The 5,600-nt window shown below is 40.4% G+C and overlaps 1 long non-coding RNA gene across 2 annotated transcripts in view; it reads left to right on the forward strand.

Moving 5' to 3' along the window:
• LOC141372673 (uncharacterized) overlaps nt 1-5,600 on the forward strand; it is a 50,141-nt gene that overhangs the window by 20,275 nt on the left and 24,266 nt on the right. For both annotated transcript variants that reach the window (XR_012378077.1, XR_012378078.1), the window contains exon 2: nt 4,086-4,212. This is a non-coding gene — a long non-coding RNA (uncharacterized lncRNA). The remainder of the gene's footprint in view (nt 1-4,085; nt 4,213-5,600) is intronic.

Here is a 5,600-nt window from a genome sequence, read left to right on the forward strand (position 1 = left end):
CTTATTTCACCTAAAATTCATTAAGTAGCCTCTTACATTCAATTTCTATTGAAAAATTGTTTTGCTTCTCTCTTTCCTCAGGTATTTCCATGAATTTCCCTTTATTCATTTACTTCCCTTTAATGCTCTGTTGTCAGGGAGTTCTTTCTTGACTGTCCTAAGCAAAAGAGAAGGTCTTGTCTCCAGACTACTAAGTGATCTCCCAGCTTCTACCCTTGCTCCATTCCCATCCATTTTCCATGCTAGGGTCAGAGTGACCTTTTGAAAACCAAGAACAGCTTATGCTGTTCTCCTGATTAAAACCCCCTAGTGGCTTCCCATTTCCATCAGAATAATTCAAACTCAAGGCCCTACCTAATCTTCTCCCCTCACCCTCCCATACCTCTGACTTTTTTTTTAAAGATTTATTTATTTTACAGAGAGAGAAAGTGTGAGCAGGGGGAGGGGCAGAGGATGAGGGAGAGAGAATCTCAAGCAGACTCCCCGCTGAGCACGGAGCCTGATGCAGGGCTTGATCCCGGGACCTCGTGACCTGAGCCAAAATCAAGTTGGCCGCCCAACTGACTGAGCCACCCAGGCACCCCCTCTTTGACTTTTTATCTTTTACCACTTACATCTTGTTATGGGCTGAATTGTGTCCTGCTAAAATTCTTGTATTGAAGTCCAAACCCCCAGTACCTCAGAATGAGACTGTATTTGGAGATAAAGGGAATTATGTTAAAATGAGGTCATAAGATGGGCCCTGATCCAATATGACCAGTGTGACAGATGTCCTTAGAAGAGAAGAAATTAGGACATAGCCACATACAGAGCAAAGGCCAGGTGAAGACACAGGGAGAGGGTGTCCATCTATATGCCAAGGAGAGAAACCTCAGAAGAAACCAACCCTGCTGACACCTCAATCTTGGACATTGAACTGTGGGGATATAAATTTCTCTTAAGCCACCAGTCTGCAGTACTTGGTCATGGCAGCCAAGTAGTCTAATGGACCTTGGTTTACTCTTTAGCCTGTCTGAGGTCTTTATAGTTCTTCAGACAAATCAAGCGCTGTCCCTTCTCATAGCCATTGACCCTCCAGCTCCCCCCGCAAGGAGTACTTTTCACAGATAGCTGCCTGGCCCATTGCAGTCTGCTTTCTGCTCAACTGTGACCTGTCCCAGCTTCACTGAGCCCTCTTTTAAAAATAGCACCCCCACTCAATCATTACCTATCCTTCCACCCTATAAGCACTTACCACTATGTAAAATACTTTATTACTCAGTTTCTTTGTTGTCTGTCTTCCCTCACCAACTCTTGCCCCAATTGTAGTCTCTGTGTTTTGTTCACTGCTGTATGTTGAATGCCTGGAATAAGTAGACACTCAATAAATATTTGCTCACTGAATGAATAAAATGAATAAATGAAATTTTAAATCCTAAAGCATAAAAGTAGGGTAACTGTAAAGGCATGCTCATCAAGACATACCTTTTTTTTAAAATGGCATTCTCATACTTACCATTGGGTTCTGGAGAAAGGAGTTGTGATTTTTTATTTTGGGTAACTTAAAACCTTAATAAACACACATCACCAGTTAAAATTTCATTGATATTGATTTTTATTAAGATTTTTAGATTCTCTAAAAACTGTAATTAAACCTACTTTTGATAAAGTTAATAATTTCCCCCACTAGAGATTGAATTAGCGTTTGGGTGAAAAGGAATGTGAAGATATACCATATGCTGTACGAGGATTAGATGGAAAGCATTGAAGACTTTCTTACATGGAGGAGAGGAAATTGTATATTTGTCAACTTTACTTGACAAATATTCAAATTTAAATCAAAAGGAAACCATACCAAGTGACAACTTCCATTTTAGGCCAACTTGAAATACCCATATTGATTACCACCAAGACCCAATGTTCCAGCTGCTTCCATTCATTGTGGACCATGCTTGGTGACACCATGGTTTCCACACAGAAGCTCCATAAACTAATCTTAGGAAATTAAACCTATATAATTTTTGACCAGATCCAAATTGACTATGGTGGTATGGATGTGACTTTCATTTTGATTTCCCTCCTTGCTGTCCTTAGATCTTTTTACCATTGCCTTTAGGAACCTCTGCTTATCCAACTGAAAAAACAAAACTGTGACTAGTTTGCTTGAAGTATTAAAAATTAATTTTTTTAAATTATAAAAGTAAAGAGCCATGTTATAGAATATTTGAAAATAAAGAAAAAAATTACCCGGTTGTTGCTTTTTTGGTAGATGTCTTCTCAGTTTTTACATAATTGTAATTAGAGGATACAGACACTTTCATGCCCTGAATTTTCATTCCGTATTATATATAATCATTTTACCATAATGCTTCATAAAATGAATGATACTGCTTCATAATAGTGTTTTCGTGGTTGCCTAAAAGTTAGTTAAGCAGATGAACCATAACTGACATAACTATTTTCTTATCCTGAGACCTTCAGTCACAAAACCTCTCCCTCCACCCCTGGCTTTTTGCCGTTTTAAATTACAATTACTATCTTCATATTTTTTTTACTTCCATATTTTGGGTAATTGTTTACTATAAATTGTCCATAAGTGGGGCTCCTGGTGGGTGGGAAAGGGTTAACTCAGCAGCTCTGGGTCACTCAAACAAGGCACATTCCCAGGAAAGGGCCATTTTTTGTGACTGGCCCCTGACTGGCTCATGGGAACTGAGCTCTTGGAATATTCTCAGTGATGAGTGTTTTGCGTGTCTGGGGTCTTGAGCCACATGGTCACTGTTTTTCTAGATAGTTTATACTAACAATGTGATTTATAGCGAGCACCTGATTTTCCCCTGTGGGTGTGCAGCTTCTTAGTAACTTAGGTCCCTCATGCAGGCACTGTATGTCTATGTGACTGAATCCCCACCCCATAAAAACCCGGGGCAACCAGGCTCAGGGGAGCTTCCCTTGTTGACCACACTTTGCACTTGTCACACATCATTGCTGAATGAATTAAGCATATCCAGTGTCACTCCGCTAGGAGGGGACTCTTAGAGGCTCGTGCCTGCCTTCCTCCAGACTTTGTCCCATGCACCTTTCCCCTTGGAGACTTTATCCTTTTTGCTGCAATAAATGGCAACTGTGAATACAACAACTTCTGGATCCTCTGGGTCCTTTTAGGGAAGCAGCAAGCCTGAAGGTGCTCTTGGAGACCCTGACACCTGGCCTGGTTGGCATTCAGTTACAGAGAATAGGAACTCCTCTAGCTGGCTTAAGCAAAAAGTCTTTATTATGCATTTTCTGGTTTCCAAAATTGTTGGAATGGGTGTAAAAGTAAATGGGGCTTCCAGAAACAACTTCTAGTCCCCGGATTTCACTTCTGCCAGAATAAGAAACCCCCCAAACCAAGAAGCTGCTTGCGATAAAATCCTGTTGCCTTGGCTATGCCAGCAGAGTGGGTGCCTTGCATCTTGCCTTGCTGCCCTCTTAACTCCGCTCTGAATCCAGGCATCTGAGTGGCAGAACTTAACTCACACCAGGAACCGTAGCTGCAAGGGCATCTGGAAATGCGGAAGTTCACTTGCACAGTGCTCAAAGCCACAAGAAGGAAGTTAGCATTTATGGCAAGTGAGCCAGTCCACAGTATCTCACATCTTGTGTTAAAGGATATAAACATTTTAATGTTTCTTGATCTCCACTGCCAAACAGCTTTCCCAAGAGGTTGGAAAAATTGACAGTGGCTCCAGCAGCAAGTCTTCTAGTGCTTTACAGTTTGAGGGGAAAGTAATCTTGCTGGATGAAAATAAACATTGAGTCATCAGGGGCAGCCTAATCATTCCTGTGCTCTTTCTCTACTTTGCTCTCACTCTGTTTTTCCTGGACGCAACAGATTCCTACAGATTGTGGTTAGGGGTAATCCCTTCCTTGAAAGCTGGGGATTATACATCAGTCTCAAGTCAACTACCCCGTGTTGGTGACTTGAAGACAAATGCAAGGCAGAATTTATATAGTGCTGGCTAAGAAGTTTTGATTACTTTTGAAACTACTGAATAAAGTAAGCGGAAGGCTTACTTTTACTTTTATAAATCTAATGTATACTTTCCTCTTTCTTCTTTGGGTAGTGGAATCGTCAGGTTCGTCTCAGTGTTCCTCCAGGCGCTGCAGCTTCCCGGCCTCACCTACGTAACTCCCACCGGTTGTCTTAAAAATCAGGACTTGGGCTTGGAGCCAGCTAATGTGAGCTCGGAGGTGAGATGTTTTGCTCAAAAACTTTAGGTGTTGGAAGATATAACATCTCATCCACATGTTAAAAAAATACTAACTATGGTGGGTACATTTATAAGGGCATACCTCATTGTATTGTGCTTTGCTTTACTGTGCTTTGCAGATGATGTGTTTTTTTTTTTTTACAAATCGAAGGCTTATGGCAGGCAACCCTGCGTCAAGCAAGTCTATCAGTACCATTTTTCCAATAGCATTTGCTCACTTTGTGTCTGTGTGTCACGTTTTGGTCATTCTTGCAATATTTTAAACTTCTCATTATTATGTTTGTTAATATCTGTGATTAGTGATTACTACTTGCTGAAAGCTCAGATGGTGGTATTTTTTTAGAAGTATTTTTTTTTAATTTAAATTCAATTAGCTAATATGTAGTGCATTCTTAGTTTCAGATGTAGAATTCAGGAATTCATCAGTTGTGAAAGAAAGTATTTTTAAATGAAGGCATGTATATTGCTTTTTAGACACTGAGGAGACTACAGTGTAGTGTAAACATAACTTGTATATGCACTGGGAAACGAAAAAATTCATTTGACTTGCTTTATAGTGGTATTTGCTTTTCTGCAGTGGTCTGGAACCAAACCTACAATACCTCTGAGGTACGCCTGTGTACACAAAAGATGTCATAAACGACAAGGACTTCCTAATTCCTTAAAGGAACTTATAACTTTACGATTACTGGATTTTGGAACACTGTGGTAGTTTGTTACACAGCAAGAGAAAGCAAATACAGGGTATTTATGATGCTCTGTTGTAATGGGATTCCATTCTTTTCCACATAACAGGCGCATGCATAGGAACTCGTCTAAGAGGGTGGATGCTAAATTCTGACGGCAGTTATCACTGGGGCGAGATAATAAGCAGCTTTTACTTTACCGCTCAGAAGCTACTGTTGGAAGAATTTTTAATGAGCATACATTACTTTGATAATCAGATAGGAAAAATAAAGATCTGAAAAGGTGAGAAAGAAAATCATGAGAAAGTATAGCCTAAGTACCTCCAAGGGGTGTAGTAGATTTAAATGACATAACTGATAAGAATGTGTTTTTGTGAATTGTGTAGTATTATGAAAATACAGTGTAGCACATTTTTCTAAGTCTCTGATCTCTCTTCCTTATTTAGAATTAATAGGCCTGGGGTGCCTGGGTGGCTTAGTCGTTAAGCATCTGCCTTTGGCTCAGGTCATGATCCCAGGGTCCTGGGATTGAGCCCCGCATCAGGCTCCCTGCTCCGCGGAAAGCCTGCTTCTCCCTCTCCCACTCCCCCTGCTTGTGTTCCCTCTCTCGCTGTGTCTCTCTCTGTCAAATAAATAAAATCTTAAAAAAAAAAAAAAAGAATAGGTCTGATGCCTTTGGGTA

This window comes from Callorhinus ursinus, unplaced genomic scaffold, assembly GCF_003265705.2.
Source record: "Callorhinus ursinus isolate GAN/ISIS: 27379988/994484 unplaced genomic scaffold, GSC_fseal_2.0 scaffold4, whole genome shotgun sequence".
NCBI classification, from domain to species: Eukaryota; Metazoa; Chordata; class Mammalia; order Carnivora; family Otariidae; genus Callorhinus; species Callorhinus ursinus.